The sequence below is a fragment of the Coregonus lavaretus genome, assembly GCF_964263955.1.
Source record: "Coregonus lavaretus genome assembly, chromosome: 34".
NCBI classification, from domain to species: domain Eukaryota; kingdom Metazoa; phylum Chordata; class Actinopteri; order Salmoniformes; family Salmonidae; genus Coregonus; species Coregonus lavaretus.
The window spans coordinates 4,679,682-4,706,183 of record NC_140021.1 but is presented as its reverse complement, the minus strand read 5'-3'; the positions used below and the strand labels follow the sequence as shown (position 1 = coordinate 4,706,183).

Here is a 26,502-nt window from a genome sequence, read left to right as displayed (position 1 = left end):
ACTTTCCGAATGCACTGTACATCTGTAGTTAGGCTAATGCTGTTTCCCCTGCTGTCCTAAAAGGATTTCTAAATGTTTTCTGTGTCATTTGACTACATCTGACGGGATTGGCTACCCGCGCTGAGATAACATTGAGTAAATTCCCTGACGTCTTCCGAGTTGTTTTGCTGTAATGAGCCAGTAGCCGTCGGAGAACTTGAAAATCACTTCGATTGGAGAGGGGGGGGAAAGCAGCACAATGGGCCATTATCAATTCCTCCCTCACCCTGAGTATGGGAGAGGAGTGGGTAGTACAAACACGCAGACCCAGGATGTCGCGTGCAAACAGTCTCTGCTGCAGCCCGCGTGCGGTCAGGTGACCATGATGACGCGGCGGTTTGGCGGTCGTCAGTGGCAACCACAGGCCCTGACCACCATGTTCTTGTACTTCTTCAGGATGACGTTGGAGTTGTCGTCGAAGTAGAGCACAGAGATGGCGTGCAGCCTGGTGGGCGCGCAGCAGGGCTTGGGCACATTCTCCGGGTTCATGAGGTGGACCTGGGAGACGACGACAAGGTCAGAAGTCGACGAAAAGATTTCAAAGGTCACTTATTCCCTTTGAAGGGCCAATTATGTCACCTTTGGAGCTTTGTTAGCGCTCAGCAGTTTATAAGCCTTCTTGGAGAACTCACCAGTGTCTGCACAATGGCATGGTTGGTAGCGTTCATATGGGCGTTGAGGGGGAAGGCACACTCTCCACCACAGTAGTAGGCGGCATAGCCCTCGGGTGCAATGATCCAGTCCTGATACAATCACAAGAGGGATACATTCAATATGGCTAACCAGTCGGGACACAACAGTCATCCTAATGGTCTACAGTGTGTTCTGAAGGCTCTGTGACAGGGATACTGAGGCAGTAGGGTACTGTGTATATGAAGGCTCTGTGACTGGAATACTGAGGCAGTAAGGTACTGTGTATATGAAGGCTCCGTGACTGGGATACTGAGGCAGTAGGTTACTGTGTATATGAAGGCTCTGTGACTGGGATGCTGAGGCAGTAGGGTACTGTGTATATGAAGGCTCTGTGACTGGGATACTGAGGCAGTAGGGTACTATGTATATGAAGGCTCTGTGACTGGGATGCTGAGGCAGTAGGTTACTGTGTATATGAAGGCTCTGTGACTGGGCTACTGAGGCAGTAGGGTACTGTGTATATGAAGGCTCTGTGACTGGGCTACTGAGACAGGGTACTGTGTATATGAAGGCTCTGTGACTGGGCTACTGAGGCAGTAGGGTACTGTGTATATGAAGTCTATGTGACTGGGCTACTGAGGCAGTAGGGTACTGTGTATATGAAGGCTCTGTGACTGGGATACTGAGGCAGTAGGTTACTGTGTATATGAAGGCTCTGTGACTGGGATGCTGAGGCAGTAGGGTACTGTGTATATGAAGGCTCTGTGACTGGGATACTGAGGCAGTAGGGTACTGTGTATATGAAGACTCTGTGACTGGGCTACTGATGCAGTAGGGTACTGTGTATATGAAGACTGTGACTGGGATACTGAGGCAGTAGGTTACTGTGTATATGAAGGCTCTGTGACTGGGCTACTGAGGCAGTAGGGTACTGTGTATATGAAGGCTATGTGACTGAGATACTGAGGCAGTAAGGTACTGTGTATATGAAGGCTATGTGACTGGGTTACTGAGGCAGTGGGGTACTGTATATATGAAGTCTCTGTGACTGATACTGAGGCAGTAGGGTACTGTGTATATGAAGGCTATGTGACTGAGATACTGAGGCAGTAAGGTACTGTGTATATGAAGGCCCTGTGACTGGGATGCTGAGGCAGTAGGGTACTGTGTAAATGAAGGCTCTGTGACTGGGATACTGAGGCAGTAGGGTACTGTGTAAATGAAGGCTCTGTGACTGGCATACTGAGGCAGTAGGGTACTGTGTATATGAAGGCTCTGTGACTGGGATGCTGAGTCAGTAAGGTACTGTGTATATGAAGGCTCTGTGACTGGGATACTGAGGCAGTAGGGTACTGTGTAAATGAAGGCTCTGTGACTGGCATACTGAGGCAGTAGGGTACTGTGTATATGAAGGCTCTGTGACTGGGATGCTGAGGCAGTAGGGTACTGTGTATATGAAGGCTCTGTGACTGGGATGCTGAGTCAGTAAGGTACTGTGTATATGAAGGCTCTGTGACTGGGATACTGAGGCAGTAGGGTACCGTGTAAATGAATAATCTGTGACTGGGCTACTGAGGCAGTACGGTCCTGTGTATATGAAGGCTCTGTGACTGGGCTACTGATGCAGTAGGGTACTGTGTATATGAAGGCTCTGTGACTGGGATACTGAGGCATTAGGGTACTGTGTATATGAAGGCTCTGTGACTGGGATACTGAGGCAGTAGGGTACCGTGTAAATGAATAACCTGTGACTGGTTTACTGAGGCAGTAGGGTACTGTGTATATGAAGGCTCTGTGACTGGGCTACTGAGGCAGTAGGGTACTGTGTATATGAAGGCTCTGTGACTGGGCTACTGAGGCAGTAGGGTACTGTGTATATGAAGGCTATGTGACTGGGATACTGAGGCAGTAAGGTACTGTGTATATGAAGGCTCTGTGACTGGGATACTGAGGCAGTAGGGTACTGTGTAAATGAAGGCTCTGTGACTGGGATACTGAGGCAGAAGGGTACTGTGTATATGAAGGCTCTGTGACTGGGATGCTGAGGCAGTAGGGTACTGTGTATATGAAGGCTCTGTTACTGGGATACTGAGGCAGTAGGGTACTGTGTATATGAAGGCTCTGTGACTGGCATACTGAGGCAGTAGGGTACTGTGTAAATGAAGGCTCTGTGACTGGCATACTGAGGCAGTAGGGTACTGTGTAAATGATGAATCTGTGACTGGGATGCTGAGGCAGTAGGGTACTGTGTATATGAAGGCTCTGTGACTGGGATACTGAGGCAGTAGGCTACTGTGTAAATGAAGGCTCTGTGACTGGGATACTGAGGCAGTAGGCTACTGTGTATATGAAGGCTCTGTGACTGGGCTACTGATGCAGTAGGGTACTGTGTATATGAAGGCTCTGTGACTGGGATACTGAGGCAGTAGGGTACTGTGTATATGAAGGCTCTGTGACTGGGCTACTGAGGCAGTAGGGTACTGTGTATATGAAGGCTCTGTGACTGGGATACTGAGGCAGTAGGGTACTGTGTATATGAAGGCTATGTGACTGGGATACTGAGGCAGTAAGGTACTGTGTATATGAAGGCTCTGTGACTGGGATACTGAGGCAGTAGGGTACTGTGTATATGAAGGCTCTGTGACTGGGCTACTGAGGCAGTAGGGTACTGTGTATATGAAGGCTCTGTGACTGGGCTACTGAGGCAGTAGGGTACTGTGTATATGAAGGCTCTGTGACTGGGATACTGAGGCAGGGTACTGTGTATATATCTCAGTGGAGGCTCCAGCCATTACCACGAGCCCGTCCTCCCCAATGAAGGTGCCACCAACCTCCTGTGTATATGTACAGTGGGGAAAAATAGTTTTTAGTCAGCCACCAATTGTGCAAGTTCTCCCACTTAAAAAGATGAGAGAGGCCTGTAATTTTCATCATAGGTACACGTCAACTATGACAGACAAATTGAGAATTTTTTTTCCAGAAAATCACATTGTAGGATTTTTTATGAATTTATTTGCAAATTATGGTGGAAAATAAGTATTTGGTCACCTACAAACAAGCAAGATTTCTGGCTCTCACAGACCTGTAACTTCTTCTTTAAGAGGCTCCTCTGTCCTCCACTCGTTACCTGTATTAATGGCACTTGTTTGAACTTGTTATCAGTATAAAAGACACCTGTCCACAACCTCAAACAGTCACACTCCAAACTCCACTATGGCCAAGACCAAAGAGCTGTCAAAGGACACCAGAAACAAAATTGTAGACCTGCACCAGGCTGAGAAGACTGAATCTGCAATAGGTAAGCAGCTTGGTTTGAAGAAATTAACTGTGGGAGCAATTATTAGGAAATGGAAGACATACAAGACCACTGATAATCTCCCTCGATCTGGGCCTCCACGCAAGATCTCACCCCGTGGGGTCAAAATGATCACAAGAACGGTGAGCAAAAATCCCAGAACCACACGGGGGGACCTAGTGAATGACCTGCAGAGAGCTGGGACCAAAGTAACAAAGCCTACCATCCGTAACACACTACGCCGCCAGGGACTCAAATCCTGCAGTGCCAGACGTGTCCCCCTGCTTAAGCCAGTACATGTCCAGGCCCGTCTGAAGTTTGCTAGAGTGCATTTGGATGATCCAGAAGAGGATTGGGAGAATGTCATATGGTCAGATGAAACCAAAATAGAACTTTTTGGTAAAAACTCAACTCGTCGTGTTTGGAGGACAAAGAATGCTGAGTTGCATCCAAAGAACACAATACCTACTGTGAAGCATGGGGGTGGAAGCATCATGCTTTGGGGCTGTTTTTCTGCAAAGGGACCAGGACGACTGATCCGTGTAAAGGAAAGAATGAATGGGGCCATGTATCGTGAGATTTTGAGTGAAAACCTCCTTCCATCAGCAAGGGCATTGAAGATGAAACGTGGCTGGGTCTTTCAGCATGACAATGATCCCAAACACACCGCCCGGGCAACGAAGGAGTGGCTTCGTAAGAAGCATTTCAAGGTCCTGGAGTGGCCTAGCCAGTCTCCAGATCTCAACCCCATAGAAAATCTTTGGAGGGAGTTTAAAGTCTGTGTTGCCCAGCGACAGCCCCAAAACATCACTGCTCTAGAGGAGATCTGCATGGAGGAATGGGCCAAAATACCAGCAACAGTGTGTGAAAACCTTGTGAAGACTTACAGAAAACGTTTGACCTGTGTCATTGCCAACAAAGGGTATATAACAAAGTATTGAGAAACTTTTGTTATTGACCAAATACTTATTTTCCACCATAATTTGCAAATAAATTCATTAAAAATCCTACAATGTGATTTTCATGATTTTTTTTCCTCATTTTGTCTGTCATAGTTGACGTGTACCTATGATGAAAATTACAGGCCTCATCTTTTTAAGTGGGAGAACTTGCACAATTGGTGGCTGACTAAATACTTTTTTCCCCCCACTGTATTTGAATGACTATTGAATAGTTTAATAAAACAGTGCTAGTTCTGCAGTCGGCCCCGGCAGCAGTGTCAGGCATGTATACTGGCATGAGGTCCAAAGCACTGTGTTGTTTCACACTGATTCTCTCCCTCAGTGTTCAGTTTCAACTGGGTCTCCTAGGACGGATCAGTGCAGGAATGTGCAAGTACCTGTGGAATCACTCATGGAGCAGGTAGTTGCTACGATCTCTTCCTCTTTAACGGTCTCTCTCTTTCTGTCTATGTGTGTGTGTTTGAGTGAGTACGTGTGTTTGAGTGAGTAAGTGTGTTTGAGTGAGTACGTGTGTGTGAGTGAGTGAGTACGGGTGTGTGAGTGAGTGAGTACGGGTGTGTGAGTGAGTACGTGTGTGTGAGTGAGTGAATGAGTGTGTGTGAGTGAGTGAGTGTGTGTGTGAGTGAGTGTGTGTGTGTGAGTGAGTATGTGTGTGTTTGAGTACGTGTGTGAGTGAGTACGTGTGTGTGTGGGCCTGTGTGTGTGTGTGTTGGCACTTTCCCTCTAGATGTCAGTTCTGTGTTAACAGGGGGTTGATTGTTTTGCGTGACTACGTGGCTGCCTGTTTTCCCTCCATTAACCTGACTGAGTTCACAGGCCACTTAAACTCGTACCAAATGCCCATAATGCTTCTTTAAATGGTTATTAAAGCAGTACAAAAGCCTGTTTGTTAGTCTGCTGTCTTCTACCAAATGTCTTCATTGACCCTCTTTGACCTGAGATTCTGGCCTTGTGTCTGTATTGTATTGGTAATGAGATAAACTACAGGTTGTTAACTCTCTTTCACTCTGATCAAATGGAATAGTTGCACATGGAATTATGGGTACTGTAGTCCCTGTAGTCCACCAGTGTGTCACTGCATTACTGGGGGAGAGTTAGACCTTTACCTGCCAGCCCAGCTCCCGGAAGCTGACGTAGAGCTCATGTCTCCTACAGGCTGTGTTCTGGTCACTGCTGTTGTGTTCTAAATGGGAAGAAGGAAGTAGCAGGATAAATCAGGGTTGAATCAGAATCATATCCGCCTTCACTCTCATATATCGGATTAGGTAGTGAATGATATGTGTACGGCTGTATTTCACAGTAACATCATGTGTTATAGTGTGTATGGCTGTAGTTCACAGTAACATGTTAGATTGTGTATGGCTGTAGTTCACAGTAACATGTGTTACAGTGTGTATGGCTGTAGTTCACAGTAACATGTTAGATTGTGTATGGCTGTAGTTCACAGTAACATGATGTGTTACAGTGTGTATGGCTGTAGTTCACAGTAACGTGTTACAGTGTGTATGGCTGTGGTTCACAGTAACATATGTTTCAGTGTGTATGGCTGTAGTTCACAGTAATATATGTTACAGTGTGTATGGCTGTAGTTCACAGTAACATGTTAGATTGTGTATGGCTGTAGTTCACAGTAACATGTTAGATTGTGTATGGCTGTAGTTCACAGTAACATGATGTGTTATAGTGTGTATGGCTGTAGTTCACAGTAACATATGTTACAGTGTATGGCTGTAGTTCACAGTAACATGTTAGATTGTGTATGGCTGTAGTTCACAGTAACATGTGTTACAGTGTGTATGGCTGTAGTTCACAGTAACATGTTAGATTGTGTATGGCTGTAGTTCACAGTAACATGATGTGTTATAGTGTGTATGGCTGTAGTTCACAGTAACATGATGTGTTAGAGTGTGTATGGCTGTAGTTCACAGTAACATGTTAGATTGTGTATGGCTGTAGTTCACAGTAACATGTGTTAGATTGTGTATGGCTGTAGTTCACAGTAACATGTGTTACAGTGTGTATGGCTGTGGTTCACAGTAACGTGTGTTACAGTGTGTATGGCTGTAGTTCACAGTAACATGATGTGTTACAGTGTGTATGGCTGTGGTTCACAGTAACATGTGTTACAGTGTGTATGGCTTAGTTCACAGTAACATGTGTTACAGTGTGTATGGCTGTAGTTCACAGTAACGTGTTACAGTGTGTATGGCTGTAGTTCACAGTAACATGTTAGATTGTGTATGGCTGTGGTTCACAGTAACATGTTAGATTGTGTATGGCTGTAGTTCACAGTAACATGATGTGTTACAGTGTGTATGGCTGTGGTTCACAGTAACGTGTGTTACAGTGTGTATGGCTGTAGTTCACAGTAACATGATGTGTTACAGTGTGTATGGCTGTGGTTCATAGTAACATGTGTTACAGTGTGTATAGCTGTAGTTCACAGTAACATGTGTTAGATTGTGTATGGCTGTATTTCACAGTAACATCATGTGTTAGAGTGTGTATGGCTGTAGTTCACAGTAACATGTGTTAGAGTGTGTATGGCTGTAGTTCACAGTAACATGTGTTAGATTGTGTATGGCTGTAGTTCACAGTAACGTGTTACAGTGTGTATGGCTGTAGTTCACAGTAACATGTGTTACAGTGTGTATGGCTGTAGTTCACAGTAACGTGTTACAGTGTGTATGGCTGTAGTTCACAGTAACATGTTAGATTGTGTATGGCTGTAGTTCACAGTAACATGATGTGTTATAGTGTGTATGGCTGTAGTTCACAGTAACATATGTTACAGTGTATGGCTGTAGTACACAGTAGTTCACAGTAACATGTTAGATTGTGTATGGCTGTAGTTCACAGTAACATGTGTTACAGTGTGTATGGCTGTAGTTCACAGTAACATGTTAGATTGTGTATGGCTGTAGTTCACAGTAACATGTTAGATTGTGTATGGCTGTAGTTCACAGTAACATGATGTGTTAGTGTGTATGGCTGTAGTTCACAGTAACATATGTTAGTGTATGGCTGTAGTTCACAGTAACATGTTAGATTGTGTATGGCTGTAGTTCACAGTAACATGTGTTACAGTGTGTATGGCTGTAGTTCACAGTAACATGTTAGATTGTGTATGGCTGTAGTTCACAGTAACATGATGTGTTACAGTGTGTATGGCTGTAGTTCACAGTAACATATGTTTCAGTGTGTATGGCTGTAGTTCACAGTAACATATGTTACAGTGTGTATGGCTGTAGTTCACAGTAACATGTTAGATTGTGTATGGCTGTAGTTCACAGTAACATGTTAGATTGTGTATGGCTGTAGTTCACAGTAACATGATGTGTTATAGTGTGTATGGCTGTAGTTCACAGTAACATATGTTACAGTGTATGGCTGTAGTTCACAGTAACATGTTAGATTGTGTATGGCTGTAGTTCACAGTAACATGTGTTACAGTGTGTATGGCTGTAGTTCACAGTAACATGTTAGATTGTGTATGGCTGTAGTTCACAGTAACATGATGTGTTACAGTGTGTATGGCTGTGGTTCACAGTAACATGTGTTACAGTGTGTAAGGCTGTAGTTCACAGTAACATGTGTTAGATTGTGTATGGCTGTAGTTCACAGTAACATATGGTACAGTGTGTATGGCTGTAGTTCACAGTAACATATGTTACAGTGTGTATGGCTGTAGTTCACAGTAACATATGTTACAGTGTGTGGCTGTAGTTCACAGTAACATATGTTACAGTGTGTGGCTGTAGTTCACAGTAACATGTGTTACAGTGTGTATGGCTGTAGTTCACAGTAACATGTTAGATTGTGTATGGCTGTAGTTCACAGTAACATGATGTGTTACAGTGTGTATGGCTGTAGTTCACAGTAACGTGTTACAGTGTGTATGGCTGTGGTTCACAGTAACATATGTTTCAGTGTGTATTACATTTACATTTACGTCATTTAGCAGACGCTCTTATCCAGAGCGACTTACAGGAGCAAGTAGGGTTAAGTGCCTTGCTCAAGGGCACATCGACAAATTTTTCACCTAGTTGGCTCGGGGATTAGAACCAGCGACCTTTCAGTTACTGGCACAACGCTCTTACCACTAAGCTACCTGCCTCCCAGTATGTATGGCTGTAGTTCACAGTAACATATGTTACAGTGTGTATGGCTGTAGTTCACAGTAACATATGTTACAGTGTGTATGGCTGTAGTTCACAGTAACATGTTAGATTGTGTATGGCTGTAGTTCACAGTAACATGTTAGATTGTGTATGGCTGTAGTTCACAGTAACATGATGTGTTATAGTGTGTATGGCTGTAGTTCACAGTAACATATGTTACAGTGTATGGCTGTAGTTCACAGTAACATGTTAGATTGTGTATGGCTGTAGTTCACAGTAACATGTGTTACAGTGTGTATGGCTGTAGTTCACAGTAACATGTTAGATTGTGTATGGCTGTAGTTCACAGTAACGTGTTACAGTGTGTATGGCTGTAGTTCACAGTAACATGTTAGATTGTGTATGGCTGTAGTTCACAGTAACATGATGTGTTATAGTGTGTATGGCTGTAGTTCACAGTATCATGATGTGTTAGAGTGTGTATGGCTGTAGTTCACAGTAACATGTTAGATTGTGTATGGCTGTAGTTCACAGTAACGTGTTAGATTGTGTATGGCTGTAGTTCACAGTAACATGTGTTACAGTGTGTATGGCTGTGGTTCACAGTAACGTGTGTTACAGTGTGTATGGCTGTAGTTCACAGTAACATGATGTGTTACAGTGTGTATGGCTGTGGTTCACAGTAACATGTGTTACAGTGTGTATGGCTGTAGTTCACAGTAACATGTGTTACAGTGTGTATGGCTGTAGTTCACAGTAACATGTGTTAGATTGTGTATGGCTGTAGTTCACAGTAACATGTGTTAGAGTGTGTATGGCTGTAGTCCACAGTAACATGTGTTAGAGTGTGTATGGCTGTAGTTCACAGTAACATGTGTTAGATTGTGTATGGCTGTAGTTCACAGTAACATGTGTTACAGTGTGTATGGCTGTAGTTCACAGTAACATGTGTTACAGTGTGTATGGCTGTAGTTCACAGTAACATGTTAGATTGTGTATGGCTGTAGTTCACAGTAACATGATGTGTTACAGTGTGTATGGCTGTGGTTCACAGTAACATGTGTTACAGTGTGTATGGCTGTAGTTCACAGTAACGTGTTACAGTGTGTATGGCTGTAGTTCACAGTAACATGATGTGTTACAGTGTGTATGGCTGTAGTTCACAGTAACATGATGTGTTACAGTGTGTATGGCTGTAGTTCACAGTAACATGTTAGATTGTGTATGGCTGTAGTTCACAGTAACATGATGTGTTACAGTGTGTATGGCTGTGGTTCATAGTAACATGTGTTATAGTGTGTATGGCTGTAGTTCACAGTAACATGATGTGTTACAGTGTGTATGGCTGTGGTTCACAGTAACATGTGTTACAGTGTGTAAGGCTGTAGTTCACAGTAACATGTGTTAGATTGTGTATGGCTGTAGTTCACAGTAACATATGTTACAGTGTGTATGGCTGTAGTTCACAGTAACATATGTTATTTATTTATTATTTACAGTGTGTATGGCTGTAGTTCACAGTAACATGTTAGATTGTGTATGGCTGTAGTTCACAGTAACATATGTTACAGTGTGTAAGGCTGTAGTTCACAGTAACATGTGTTAGATTGTGTATGGCTGTAGTTCACAGTAACATATGTTACAGTGTGTATGGCTGTAGTTCACAGTAACATATGTTACAGTGTGTGACTGTAGTTCACAGTAACATGTGTTAGTTTGTATGGCTGTAGTTCACAGTAACATATGTTACAGTGTGTGGCTGTAGTTCACAGTAACATGTGTTAGTTTGTATGGCTGTAGTTCACAGTAACATATGTTACAGTGTGTATGGCTGTAGTTCACAGTAACATATGTTACAGTGTGTATGGCTGTAGTTCACAGTAACATATGTTACAGTGTGTATGGCTGTAGTTCACAGTAACATATGTTACAGTGTGTGGCTGTAGTTCACAGTAACATATGTTACAGTGTGTGGCTGTAGTTCACAGTAACATGTGTTAGTTTGTATGGCTGTAGTTCACAGTAACATATGTTACAGTGTGTGGCTGTAGTTCACAGTAACATGTGTTAGTTTGTATGGCTGTAGTTCACAGTAACATATGTTACAGTGTGTATGGCTGTAGTTCACAGTAACATTATGTGTTAGAGTGTGTAGTAGATTATTTTTAAGTGCCTCACACTCACTAATGTAATTGGTGGGCGTTTGGGTGTATTGGGTCGGACACCGATGACAAGCGTGTTTATAACTGTCGTCCTCTCTCCGCAGTTTGTTTTAATCATTTCCCTTTCGTCCCACCCGGCCGCAGAGTCACAGAGTTAGCGACTCAGCGAGTGTCAACAGGTATGGTGTTTCAGAGGGGAAGGTCATTGCTGGCACCGGCCGGCATTCTGAAGTCAAAACGGGTGACTCAGACTTTCCACTGACGATGTTCCACTTGCTGATTTTTAGTTTTTTTGCGTTGCCCCCCCCCCATCACTAAACAGAGAGAGGAGAACCATGATATCAGCACAGGGTGGCATCACTTCCTGTTGTCGGAGTTCCCCACCCAGGGGAAAGCCATCAGTGGGCGAACCGTGCCAGGGTATGCCATGCCAGGCCCAGGTTGGCATCGGGGCTGGCAGAGAGGACCATCTCTTTGTGTGTGTGTCAAGACCAGGACCTAGTCATTAAACCAGATTATTTAGTTTACTGGGTGTGGAGTGGTAAGTTGTACTCACTCACTGCGCTTACTGTTCCATCCCATGACCAAGTGACTCCACTCTCTGATTGATCAATGCCAGCGGGCGTTCTACACAGTGCAGGCTCTTACCGGGGCGTCAAAATAACCACTTTCATTTGTTTTGTTTTTCAACTCGTCCACTTAGCCCGTCGTTATTAGAGAGCCATAATTTGGATTCATAACCGTAATGACATTATGATGTAATTACTCATTATTTTGAATGAAACATAAACAGAACAAGCCCAGACATGTGACAACCTAAGGCGAAAAGAGAGAAAGAGAGAGAGAGAGAAAATTGCCCTGAAACATGACAGTAAAAATAGCCTCCGCTCGCTTCTCATTGGAACAGGAAAGGCTTCAACATAAGTGCAGCAGTCACCTGACTGGGGGGTTAACTCACGCCAAGACGGAAAACAGAAAAGGTGGCATTTGGTCACGAGGGCAGGGTCGAGAGGTCATCCCGGCCGTTACTGTCGGAGACCACTCAGGTGTTTCCCGTGGTCCGACCACAGCGCTCTTTCCTGTCTGACTGTGTGTGTGCGTGTGTGTTCTCAGGGTGTCTGCTGATGATATGTTTAGATATGGGCGATAAAGGAGGAGTGTAGCTACAGTGTCTGTCCTAACGTGAAGCAGGGCGGTCCTAGCCCATGTGTTTGTGGCCATGTTTTCTCTGGGTCAGCCTGCCTGGCCTGTCAGCCCCCGGGCCGGTCTGGGTTTTCCGCCACCAGAGGCTGTGCCTCTGCAAGTTAAATATTTACAGAGATAAATCTGCTTCTCAATGAGGCCCTGGAGCCGATCCCGAGAGGGTACTTAACCCCTGGGCTGGTGTTCCTCTCACATGGCGAGATGTGACCTGACTTCACACAGACTCCCTCCCTGCCTGCCTGCCTGCCTGCCTGCCTGCCTGCCTGCACATACACAGGCCTTACGGGCCCAGACATTCAGCTCCCAGCCAAATCACAGGGTTGGGATCGTGCCACTGAAACTCCCTCCCTGCGCTGGGCAGCTCCTTTAACAAGCACCCTGGTAAAGCGTGACATGTAGCAGGACACTGTCTGAAAGTGCTAAGGGGACCAGAGGACTGGGGTGAGCAGGTGGAAAAGGTCTGGAGGTTGAATACACACACAGAGACTCACACACACACACCTTGCTTCCTCTCTGTATTTATAGCCATCAGTATTTACAGTCGGGGCAGTTTAACAGAAATAAAGTTGATATTTACTGTGGAGTTTCATTGAGTGTAAAGGCCAGATTTGTGGTACCCATAAACCACCTCTCTCCTTCCTGTCTGTAAAATGTTATGTCACACAGCTACTGCTGAGCATGGATACAAAGGGGATCCTTCAGATTAGGGGGTTCTACTAAACTACCTTATGGAATTGTTTTAAGATAGTCATACCAAGGCTCATTTAGCTATTTTATTTGGAATTTTAGGACCCCTTTAGGTATAAAAAAAAATAGTATAAACAAATGATTTGATGAAACATTGAATTTGGCCTTACTGCTACTAGCCCATAGAAACGCATTGAATAAAAGGATGTTTGCTTTAAAGTGTCTGTCCTATATCTGAGAGATATAAGAAAGATCCGAAAATTATTATTTATGTTTTTTTTACCCATATTTGACCCCTTATTTTTGGCACTAAACAGTCTCCATGTATACTTCCATTCATTTTTTAAAAACTGGTACCTGGGGACCTTCAGCAAAACAACCGACATGTTCGTGAGAGAGTGTCACCTTTCCACAGAGGGGTCATATTAGTGTGTAGCCCAAACTGTTTGGAGGTTTGCAGATCGGCGGTACCGACGAGTCCACTTCAGACGCTACAGATGCTTTCCGTGAGAAGACGGATTTTCGGGACGTCTCCTGGTCCTGACAGACGCCGCTGTAGCTCAGCCACCTTCCACCGCGGATGCGTAAGGCCGCCATTGGTGGATGCGGTGGATTGAGACGCAGCCCGTGCAACCAGATCTCTCTAGCTTAAACAGACCGATTTTGATGGTGATTGTTTTATTATGCTAATTCAATTTCCACGGGGACGCGGAGGTTGGGTTAACAGTGTTGACAAAGGAAAAGTCCATAAATAACAACATTAAATGGGTTCCTTCCACCAAAAGCCTCAATCTCTGCAACCGCATACAATAGCTCCACGGTTTATTCCCAAAACTTTTTCAAGGAAAAAAAAACTGCTACTTTTTACAGTAGCAATTACACAAGCCACTGTTCCTGTGGAGAGGCGGTGATGGAGCACTGGGCTAATAGGCCGCGGCATTCCCAAAAGAACAGGGTCTTCCCAAAGAGAGAGAGAGAGAATGGGCCAGCCTCTCCAAACTCCCATGAAGACTTAAAAGAGAATTTCACTGTTGTCTGTCTGTGTCATCAGTGGGCGAACCTCCCTCTCTCTCCCCCTCCCTCCCTCTTCCACTGAAGTTTATCTTTCTTCCTGTCTTTCATCAGGGAGGTTATTAAACCCTCTGCGGAGCTCGCTGATGTCTAATTACACCAACAGTCAACAAAGGAGAGACTGGAGGAGGAGACCCTGAGATGAAAACACACTGCTGGATAGCGCCACGTTATTAGAATTCTTTAAGCAATACTGTTAACTTGGTCAGACTTTTAGCGAGTGGCTAATGACTGGCCTGGGTAATGACAGGTCTGAGGCCAGGAGCGGCTAGCCTGCAGTGATTCTCCTCCTGGATGGCCGTTAAAGGTCCAAGCCCGGCTTCCTCAAACCCTGTTGTTGTTCTTCTTCTTCTCTCATTTCCAGTGCAGTACAAACTTTTCCCCTCTCAAAGGAACGCAGTATGTACAGCAGGTTCTGCTTGTGTTATTGTAGGGCAACTAACGCCAAGAGGACGCAGTTAACTGCCAAAGTAAAGGAAACACCAACATAAAGTGTCTTAATAGGGCGTTGGGCCACCACGAGCCAGAACAGCTTCAATGCACCTTGACGTAGATTCTACAAGTGTCTGGAACTCTATTGGAGGGATGCGACTCCATTCTTCCACGAGAAATTCCATCATTTGGTGTTTTGTTGACAGTGGTGGAAAACGCTGTCTAAGGCGCCGCAGATCTGGTGACTGAGACACACACGCACGCACACACTTTAAACACCCTATGCTCCTTTGAGATCTCTTCTAGCCGTGGTAGCCAAAATAATGGGCAACTGGGCGTTTTATACATGACCCTAAGAGTAAATGTATCCCTCATTTACTAAAGTGTTTCCTTTATTTTGGCAGTTACCTGTATATCATGAGACCATGGTTATGTTCCAATTTCCATGCTTAAGTAGTATGCTAGTGTGGATGTTGGAGCCAAGCCCCTGACTTGTCTGTGGGTGTGTTGTGTTCTTAAGCATACTATTATTCTGGTGGCTATGCTACATTGATTTGTTGATGTGAATTGTAAACTGTGAAGTGGGGACGATGGTGGTCCCAAGAGATGCTAAACAATGAAGCACTGTCCCTCTTTGTTTCTCCCTCAGAGCAGCACAGAAGAAGGATGCTCCCTTCATCCATCCATCCTTCCTGTCTTCCTCAGAGCCTGTGAAGTGAGTGAGTGATGTGGTATTGGAACCATATGCCTCATAAGTCCGCCTCATCGTAACCACGGCGATGGACGTGGTTGCTGTCGCAAGGGCCTCGCAACTTCCTGCGCAGGATCTAAATATTTACACTCCAGACATCCCAAGTGGTGTGGCCGAGAGGGTTGGTGTTTTGGGTTACATAAAGTCCAATCCTTTAGCACAGGTTGGTTCAACAGATTGTCCTCATAAACTGGAGCACCAGTAGACTAGTATGGGCCTGAGAGGCAGTTCTGTTCTGTTCTGTTCTGTTCTATTCTATTCTATTCTATTCTATTCTGTTCTGCTCTATTCTATTCTGCTCTGCTCTGTTCTATTCTATTCTATTCTATTATATTCTATTCTATTCTATTCTGCTCTGCTCTGCTCTGCTCTGCTCTGCTCTGCTCTGCTCTGCTCTGTTCTATTCTGCTCTGCTCTGCTCTGCTCTGCTCTGCTCTGTTCTGCTCTATTCTATTCTATTCTATTCTATTCTATTCTATTCTATTCTATTCTATTCTGTTCTGTTCTGTTCTGTTCTGTTCTGTTCTGTTCTGTTCTGTTCTGTTCTGTTCTGTTCTGTTCTGTTCTGTTCTGTTCTGTTCTGTTCTGTTCTGTTCTGTTCTGTTCTGTTCTATTCTGTTCTGTTCTGCTCTATTCTGTTCTGTTCTATTCTGTTCTATTAAGTTCTGTTCTATTCTGTTCTGTTCTATTCTGTTCTATTCTATTCTGTTATATTCTGTTCTGTTCTGTTCTATAGTATTCTGTTCTGTTCTATTATGTTCGGTTCTAATCTGTTCTATTCTGCTCTATTCTGTTCTGTTCTCTTCTAATCTGTTCTGTTCTATTCTGTTCTATTCTGTTCTGTTCTAATCTATTATGTTCTATTCTGTTCTGTTCTAATCTATTCTGTTCTAATCTATTATGTTCTATTCTGTTCTATTCTGCTCTATTCTGTTCTGTTCTCTTCTAATCTGTTCTATTCTGTTCTGTTCTATTCTGTTTATTCTATTCGGTTCTGTTCTATTATGTTCTGTTCTGTTCTATTCTGTTCTGTTCTATTCTGCTCTATTCTGTTCTATTTTATTCTATTCTATTCTATTCTGTTCTGTTCTGTTCTGTTCTGTTCTGCTCGGTTCTGTTCTGTTCTATTCTGTTCTGTTCTGCTCTATTCTGTTCTGTTCTATTATGTTCTGCTCTATTCTGTTCTATTCTGTTCTGTTCTGCTCTATTCTGTTCTGCTCTATTCTGTTCTGTTCTGCTCTAATCTATTCTGTTCTATTCTGTTCTGTTCTGTTCTATTCTGTTCTATTCTGTTCTGTTCTGTTCTGTTCTGTTCTATTATGCTCTATTCTGTTCTGTTCTGTTCTATTCTGTTCTATTCTGTTCTGTTCTATTCTGTTCTATTCTGTTCAATTCTGCTCTATTCTGTTCTGTTCTGTTCTGTTCTGTTCTATTATGCTCTATTCTGTTCTGTTCTGTTCTGTTCTATTCTGTTCTATTCTGCTCTATTCTGTTCTGTTCTATTCTGTTCTATTCTGTTCAATTCTGCTCTATTCTGTTCTGTTCTGTTCTATTCTGTTCTATTCTGCTCTATTCTGTTCTGTTCTATTCTGCTCTATTCTGTTCTGTTCTGTTCTGTTCTATTCTGTTCAATTCTGCTCTATTCTGTTCTGTTCTGTTCTATTCTGTTCTATTCTGCTCTATTCTGTTCTGTTCTATTCTGTTCTAATCTGCTCTATTCTGTTCTGTTCTGTTCTATTCTGTTCTGTTCTGTTCTATTCTGTTCTGTTCTGTTCTGCTCTATTCTGTTCTGTTCTGTTCTGTTCTGTTCTATTCTGTTCTATTCTGCTCTATTCTGTTCTGTTCTGTTCTGTTCTATTCTGTTCAATTCTGCTCTATTCTGTTCTGTTCTATTCTGTTCTGTTCTGTTCTATTCTGTTCTGTTCTGTTCTATTCTGTTCTATTCTGTTCTAATCTGCTCTATTCTGTTCTGTTCTGCTCTATTCTGTTCTGTTCTGCTCTATTCTATTCTATTCTATTCTGTTCTGTTCTGTTCTGTTCTGTTCTATTCTATTCTGTTCTGTTCTGTTCTGTTCTGTTCTATTCTGTTTTATTCTGTTCTGTTCTATTCTGTTCTGTTTTATTCTGTTCTGTTCTATTCTGTTCTGTTTTATTCTGTTCTATTCTGTTCTGTTCTGTTCTATTCTGTTCTGCTCTATTCTGTTCTGTTCTATTCTGTTCTGTTCTATTATGTTCTGTTCTAATCTGTTCTATTCTGTTCTAATCTGTTCTATTCTGCTCTATTCTGTTCTGTTCTGTTCTAATCTGTTCTGTTCTGTTCTGTTCTAATCTATTATGTTCTATTCTGTTCTGTTCTAATCTATTCTGTTCTGTTCTATTCTGTTTATTCTATTCGGTTCTGTTCTATTTTATTATGTTCTATTCTGCTCTGTTCTGTTCTGCTCTATTCTGTTCTATTCAGTTATGTTCTATTCTGTTCTATTCTATTCTGTTCTAATCTGTTCTGTTCTATTCTAATCTGTTCTGTTCTGTTCTAATCTGTTCTGTTCTATTCTGTTCTGTTCTATTCTGTTCTGTTCTAATTTGTTCTGTTCTAATCTATTCTATTCTGTTCTGTTCTGTTCTAATCTGTTCTGTTCTAATCTGTTCTGTTCTATTCTGCTCTATTCTGTTCTGTTCTATTCTGTTCTGTTCTGCTCTATTCTGTTCTGCTCTATTCTGTTATATTCTGTTCTGTTCTATTCTGTTCTGTTCTGTTCTATTCTGTTCTGTTCTAATCTATTCTGTTCTATTCTGTTCTATTCTGTTCTATTCTGCTCTATTCTGATCTGCTCTATTCTGTTCTGTTCTATTCTGTTCTATTAAGTTCTGTTCTATTCTGTTCTGTTCTGTTCTATTCTATTCTGTTCTATTCTGTTCTGTTCTAATCTGTTCTATTCTATTCTGTTCTATTCTGTTCTGTTCTATTATGTTCTGTTCTAATCTGTTCTGTTCTGCTCTAATCTATTCTGTTCTAATCTGTTCTGTTCTATTCTGTTCTGTTCTGTTCTATTCTGCTCTATTCTGTTCTGTTCTAATCTATTCTGTTCTGTTCTATTCTATTCTGTTCTATTGTGTTCTGTTCTATTCTGTTCTGCTCTACTGTTCTGTTCTATTAAGTTATATTCTGTTCTGTTCTGTTCTATTCTGTTCTGCTCTATTCTGTTCTATTCTGTTCTGTTCTGTTCTATTCTGTTCTGTTCTAATCTATTCTGTTCTATTCTGTTCTATTCTGTTCTATTCTGCTCTATTCTGATCTGCTCTATTCTGTTCTGTTCTATTCTGTTCTATTAAGTTCTGTTCTATTCTGTTCTGTTCTGTTCTATTCTATTCTGTTCCATTCTGTTCTGTTCTATTATGTTCTGTTCTAATCTGTTCTGTTCTGCTCTAATCTATTCTGTTCTAATCTGTTCTGTTCTATTCTGTTCTGTTCTGTTCTATTCTGCTCTATTCTGTTCTGTTCTAATCTATTCTGTTCTGTTCTATTCTATTCTGTTCTATTGTGTTCTGTTCTATTCTGTTCTGCTCTACTGTTCTGTTCTATTAAGTTCTATTCTGTTCTGTTCTGTTCTGCTCTATTCTGTTCTGCTCTATTCTGTTCTGCTCTATTCTTTTCTATTCTATTCTGTTCTGTTCTAATCTGTTCTATTCTATTCTGTTCTATTCTGTTCTGTTCTGTTCTATTATGTTCTGTTCTAATCTGTTCTGTTCTGTTCTATTCTGTTCTGTTCTATTCTGTTCTGTTCTGTTCTGTTCTGTTCTATTCTGCTCTATTCTGTTCTATTATGTTTTATTCTGTTCTGTTCTATTCTGTTCTGCTCTATTCTGTTCTATTCTATTCTGTTCTATTCTGTTCTGTTCTGTTCTATTCTGTTCTGTTCTATTCTGTTCTTATCTGTTCTGTAGTGTTCTGTTCTATTCTGTTCTGTTCTGTTCTGTTCTAATCTATTCTGTTCTATTCTGTTCTGTTCTATTCTATTCTGTTCTATTATGTTCTGTTCTGTTCTGTTCTAATCTATTCTGTTCTATTCTGTTCTGTTCTATTCTGTTCTGTTCTAATCTGTTCTATTATGCTCTATTCTGTTCTGTTCTAATCTATTCTGTTCTGTTCTAATCTATTCTGTTCTGTTCTGCTCTGTTCTGTTCTGTTCTGCTCTGTTCTGTTCTGTTTTATTATGTTCTATTCTGTTCTATTCTGTTCTATTCTATTCTGTTCTAATCTGTTCTGTTCTGTAGTGTTCTATTCTATTCTGTTCTGTTCTATTATGTTCTGTTCTAATCTGTTCTGTTCTAATCTGTTCTGTTCTGTTCTAATCTATTCTGTTCTGCTCTAATCTGTTCTATTCTGTTCTGTTCTAATCTATTCTGTTCTATTCTATTCTGTTTTATTCTGTTCTATTCTGCTCTATTCTGCTCTGTTCTGTTCCATTCTGTTTTATTCTGCTCTGTTCTATTCTATTCTGCTCTGTTCTATTCTGCTCTGTTCTATTCTGTTCTATTCTATTCTGTTCTATTCTATTCTGTTCTATTCTGTTCTATTCTGCTCTGTTCTATTCTGTTTTATTCTGTTCTATTCTGCTCTGTTCTGTTCTATTCTATTCTGCTCTGTTCTATTCTGTTTTATTCTGTTCTATTCTGCTCTGTTCTGTTCTATTCTGTTTTATTATGCTCTGTTCTGTTCTATTCTGTTTTATTCTGTTTTATTCTGCTCTGTTCTGTTCTGTTTTATTCTGCTCTGTTCTATTCTGCTCTGTTCTATTCTGCTCTGTTCTGTTCTGTTCTGTACTGTTCTGTTCTATTCTGCTCTGTTCTATTCTGCTCTGTTCTATTCTGCTCTGTTCTGTTCTATTCTGCTCTGTTCTATTCTGCTCTGTTCTATTCTGCTCTGTTCTGTTCTATTCTGCTCTGTTCTGTTCTGTTCTGTTCTATTCTGCTCTGTTTTGTTCTGTTCTATTCTTCTCTGTTCTGTTCTGTTCTGTTCTATTCTGCTCTGTTCTATTCTGTTTTATTCTGTTCTATTCTGCTCTGTTCTGCTCTGAAGGTTTTTATCTAATGGACACTGCACTACTGAGAAGAGCACGGTTATAATGTACTAGAACTCTGAACATATTCCTTACAGGCTACAATAGGAATGGATGACTTGTGTGATTAACTGTACTCTGTATGTACATACATATGTACAGAGATGGAACCACAAACTCATAACTTCAGGTTCCCAGGGAAACAGTGATTGTTGCTGAGAGGAATATCCTGCTTAAATAAAGCTGAACTAACTGAACTTCCCCCACCACATAGTATGTTGTGTTGGGGGAAAGGAAGAAAATGTAGAGCTCCTGACTGACATCATCCAACAACACCTCTAGCCTTTAGATGGTATCGCCATCAAAGCAGATGACGTGAAACCGAGGAGGTGAGGGAAATCACTTGTGCTGCTATTGTAACGCTGACGGTTAAGAAGCTGAGTAGCTGATCCCGTGGCCCTGGCCATGAAGGCTTAATGTTAGCCTGGGCTTCATCCGTCAAATTAACGCTAGGATCAGGCAGATATTAGCCACAAAGCCCTCTGAAACCGCAGCTCTTCCTGCTGTGAAAGCACTGGGATCCTCCCTCACAGGGCCAGCTTTATGTTCAGCAAAGGCTAACATTATGCTAACGTTATGAAATGGCCAGGGGTGAAGGCAGAATGGGTAGCTGGATTAGAGCCTAATTTAATTTGACCTTTTCATAACATCAGCCGCTAAGTACGGAGGAGGGGAGGTACTGTAAAGTGCACTCTCGAATGATGAGGTCATGCATCTAGGGATAGTTTCACTCTCTCTCTGTCTTTTTTTCTCATTTGGAGAGCTGCCACCGACATCCCCATCAATGGCAGCACACCTCACCATATTACACTGAAACCTGGTGCTGCGAGAGCTTTCCTGCTCGGCTTGCAGGTGTTTGGATATTGTATTGTGCTCTGTGTGATGATGTGAGGTGTGATGTTGTGAGGTGTGATGTTGTGGTGTAGTTGTACGGTGCGGTTGGGTTTGATTGATGTTCTTACGGTAATAAACATGAACACATCCCAAAACTTTCCAATACTGAATTGAGCAAAAAGGTAAAATAAATAAAATACCTTCACACACTGGTATACCCTTTTCACACTACAGAGCTGTGATGAACTGGCCTGGTTACATATTCATCATAAAAGGGTTTAACTGGGTGTTGGTCAGACTATGGACACACCTGCTGGGCTGGGGCCTCTGGAGCCTCCTTCCTGGGGCTGCGTAGGGCGGTTGCGGTTCTTGTTGCGCTTGTTGGTGGAGCGGGCGGTGCGGATGTGCACCTCGCTGACTTTAAAGAAGGCCACCATGAAGGGTTGCTTCTCCAGCCCTCCGTCACGCCCCACTAGCCCCGCCTCCTTGGAGCTGATGCTCCGCCCTGTTCCACAGAAGAGAGGAGCCGTCAATCACTTGGACATACTGAATGTGCTACAGTTTACTAAACATAGCCTAGAAGGGAGAGTATCATACACCCTACTGATATATTCTTGTGAAACATTTGTCCTTTGATGGATGTTTAGTGTCCATTAAGTGTCAAATAGTTGACTTGCAAACATATCAACCTTTCCATTTCAGCATTGTGACAAGCCTAAAAAAGCCCCACTGTTCAGTATCCACTATTGTTTTCATTTCAAGATGAAAATTCTAAAGTTATTTAGCATGTTTCTAACGCTAGCTATTAGCATGTTTCCAAAGTTAGCCGTTAGCAACATATTTCTAATGTTAGCCGTTAGCATGGTGCTCACCGCTGCCGGTCTCCACTCTGATCTGGAGGCCCAGGTTGTGGTGAGGACTCATCACCCACAGGTTACTGGTGGCCAGGATGTCAAACTCCAGCCAGCCCTCCTCGGCTGCCCACAGCCTGCGAGACTCCAGCAAGAACAGGTCCGCCTCCCTTGGGGCACAGTCACAACAAGCAGCCATGACTGAGGGCCAACAGCTTTCCCATCTTTACAGAAGTATACAAAGTGTACATTAATTGCTGGTACTCTACCATAACAGATACTGTAGTATATGTCAGTACGACGTTCATGTTTTCTTACAGCCTACATTCAGGGATTTTGGCACTTTACACTATGAAGATGATCCCCGTCTATCCCTATACTGTATGAATCTACACTGAGTATACAAAACATTAAGAACACCTGCTCTTTCCATGACATAGACTGACCAGGTGAATCCAGGTGAAAGCTTTGATCCCTTATTGATGTCACTTGTTAAATCCACTTCAATCAGTGTAGATTAAGGGGAGGAGACAGGTTAAATAAAGATTGTTCAGCCTTGAGACATTGATTGTGTATGTGTGCCATTCAGAGGGTGAATGGGCAAGACAAAAGATTAAAGTGCCTTTGAGTGGGGTATGGTAGTAGGTGCCAAGCGCACCAGTTTGTGTAAAGAACTGCAACGCTGCTGGGTTCGTAACATAACCCCACCACCCTCCCCTCCCCTCCCCTCCCTACCACCCCTCCCCTCCCCTCCCCACCACCCCTCCCCACCTACCCTCACCTCCCCCCCACACCACCCCTACCCCCCCACCACCCTTCCCCTCCCCTCCCTTCCCCTCCCCTCCCCTCCCCACCACCCTTCCCCTCCCCTCCCCTCCCTATAACTGTAGCTAGGTCTCAGGTGAAAAAGACAACCACAACCTGAGTGAGAGAGAGAGAGAGGTTTGTCTCGTCCCCATTACTGTAATGACACAGCATGAGTCCGCTGGCCCCTCCCCGGGCCGCAGATCAAAGCCCCACAATCACCCAGGTGTTCCGGGAATGCCCCTGCGGTCATGCATCGGCAGCCCCTCATTATTGCTTGTTAATGAGAGTGTTTCTGAGGGCTTCCATATGAGGCCGTTCCCAGTGCCCCCCTCAGGCCGTTCCCAGTGCCCCCCTCAGGTAGTTCACACATTGGGCGCAGCTTGGGTTTGGTGGGCCGGTGCTGAGTCATTCTGATCGAGGCAGACATTTTAACACCCGTGGACCGGCAGGGGGTCCATCTGAGAGCCGTGGGGGGTGTGGCACTAAAGCCCTACTGTAAAGCCTCTTATTGACTGCTTAAATGAACTGGAATAATAAGGTCATATGTCAACGTTTTGTGTTTTTTGTTCCAATAAATCTCCTTTACTGGCCCTGTCAAATGAATGTAGTTAAAAATGCACCATATCTGGCTGTTGTTTAGATGGCTTGTCCTGTTTGAACGTACATTTAGCTTGAGACTGGTGACAAGACTTGGAAACAAAAGAATCGCCTCACAGTTCCCAAGAACACCATGTTAATTGGGTACTGAAAGATTGTGTGTTTTTGAGATAAGGTATGGAACTATATAGTCATGTAATTTAGTAAGGAAATGAACACAGTGCCAAAGAAACCACCTCAATCAAGTGAATACTGCAGTATAAAATGCAACAGCGAATTCTGCAGCCTATTGTTATTGCTGAGGGTCATAACAGAAGCCGGTAAACTGTAAACAGGAGGAGGACTGGAGAATCCCAGAGTTTGTGGACTCCCTGCTGACTTTGGATTTCAGAGGCAAGTTTTACATGACTTCAAGAACAACTACCAGAGACTTTACTCTCGCAAATGTATCCTTATTCATGGATTTTTTTAGCCTATCTTGTAGCTTTTATAAAACTTCAGAGGATGTATTTTGGCAATGATGTGTAGTTGTACCTCTGTTCAGCCCTGCTTGCAAGCTTTCACTACCCCATGTGCTTATTAAAAGATTGTGAGCTATAATCAAAGCAATTACAACTTCGAAGACTTGAACCACTTACAAATTTATCTGTTTGTCAGCAAATGTGTTTTGCAAGCCGCACAAGTAGTTAGGATTTGCAAGCACAAAGCACAAAGCGATGTTCTCGGATAGCCCACAAACCAAGCTATAATTTGCCTAAAGGTAAACATCCTCCTACAATAATACAGTAATTGGAGATATATGGCCCCTTTAATCTCCAAATATATCGCAAAATAAAAGGCTTTGCCTGCGGGCAGCAGAGCACAAACCGCCTATTGTGAAGATAAGAGAATGTGGCAAACAAGATCCTCATGATATAGACATAGAAACACTTTTACAAAAACAAGAATCCAGCAGAAACTTTAAAAAGAGCAATTGTCTTTACAATTTTAAATGAATTGAGGACTTGTAGACGACCAGAAACGTATACAGCAAACGTAATAATACAATTGCATCACTACACATAAGGAAAACAGATGCCCGTCTTACAACGGCGTGGGCCAAAAAGCATTTTGGGACATATTATCAACTCAATGACTTTTCCTTAAAAAGTGCCTCAATGAACTCAATGCAGAATCTTACATCGTCTCCCACCGTTTTCAAAACATCAATACCATCCAGCTATTTTAGTGTCTGTTGTCTCCGACTGGGACGTCTCTCCCAGCAGCCACAATGTAAATACTTGGCGTGTTTTGGCCTTGCTTCTGTTTTTGGGACACTAAAGTCAGGCTATATTGGTAAGGCGTTGTGGTCATGCCTCATTCAAGAGAGAATACATGGCAGAAAACCAGAGCTACGCTACCGTGTAATCAATGTCTGGAGAAGTACGTGTAGTTAAGTCTTTCCTCTGCACACAGTATACATTATCCCTCATCTCGACAAGATCGGAACTGACTAGGAGGACAGAGTAGCAGTATACATTATCCCTCATCTCGACAAGATCGGGACTAACTAGGAGGACAGAGTAGCAGTATACATTATCCCTCTTTTCGACAAGCTTAGGACTGACTAGGAGGACAGAGTAGCAGTATACATTATCCCTCTTTTCGACAAGCTTAGGACTAACTAGGAGGACAGAGTAGCAGTATACATTATCCCTCTTTTCGACAAGCTTAGGACTAACTAGGAGGACAGAGTAGCAGTATACATTATCCCTCTTTTCGACAAGCTTAGGACTAACTAGGAGGACAGAGTAGCAGTATACATTATCCCTCTTTTCGACAAGCTTAGGACTAACTAGGAGGGCGGAGTAGCAATATACTTTCCCCCTCATTAGACAGATCACTGGGAGAAGCTGAACCATATCATCCCAGTGTTAGACAGATCACTGGGAGAAGCTGAACCATATCATCCCAGTGTTAGACAGATCACTGGGAGAAGCTGAACCATATCATCCCAGTGTTAGACAGATCACTGGGAGAAGCTGAACCATATCATCCCAGTGTTAGACAGATCACTGGGAGAAGCTGAACCATATCATCCCAGTGTTAGATAGATCACTGGGAGAAGCTGAACCATATCATCCCAGTGTTAGACAGATCACTGGGAGAAGCTGAACCATATCATCCCAGTGTTAAACAGATCACTGGGAGAAGCTGAACCATATCATCCCAGTGTTAGACAGATCACTGGGAGAAGCTGAACCATATCATCCCAGTGTTAGACAGATCACTGGAAGAAGCTGAACCATATCATCCCAGTGTTAGACAGATCACTGGGAGAAGCTGAACCATATCATCCCAGTGTTAGACAGATCACTGGAAGAAGCTGAACCATATCATCCCAGTGTTAGACAGATCACTGGGAGAAGCTGAACCATATCATCCCAGTGTTAGACAGATCACTGGGAGAAGCTGAACCATATCATCCCAGTGTTAGACAGATCACTGGGAGAAGCTGAACCATATCATCCCAGTGTTAGACAGATCACTGGGAGAAGCTGAACCATATCATCCCAGTGTTAGACAGATCACTGGAAGAAGCTGAACCATATCATCCCAGTGTTAGACAGATCACTGGGAGAAGCTGAACCATATCATCCCAGTGTTAGACAGATCACTGGAAGAAGCTGAATCAGATGGAAAGCTGAGAGGATTTCAGAGTTCTGTCTGTATCCTATATATCATTCTATGGAGGATTCTGCCTCAGTGGCACTCACAAATACTATACATCTATATCAATCAATTACATTTTATTTGTCACATGCCCCGGATACAACAGGGGTAGACTTTACTGTGAAATGCTTACTTACGAGCCCTTTCCCAACAATACAGAGTTGAAAAGTAAAAAAATCAACAACAAAAAATAGTAAATAGTAACCCAATAGAATAACAATATCT

General features: G+C 42.8%; 1 pseudogene across 1 annotated transcript in view; it reads right to left on the bottom strand.

Moving 5' to 3' along the window:
• Positions 1 to 387: 387 nt before the first annotated feature.
• Positions 388 to 26,502, bottom strand: part of LOC311109017 (bone morphogenetic protein 7-like) — a 48,417-nt pseudogene continuing 22,302 nt past the window's right edge. Inside the window, exons 2-6 of the transcript in view lie at positions 22,183 to 22,362; positions 21,621 to 21,815; positions 6,036 to 6,112; positions 672 to 782; positions 388 to 537 (exon numbers count right to left, since the gene is read on the bottom strand). The product of the transcript in view is annotated as a bone morphogenetic protein 7-like (transcript). The remainder of the gene's footprint in view (positions 538 to 671; positions 783 to 6,035; positions 6,113 to 21,620; positions 21,816 to 22,182; positions 22,363 to 26,502) is intronic.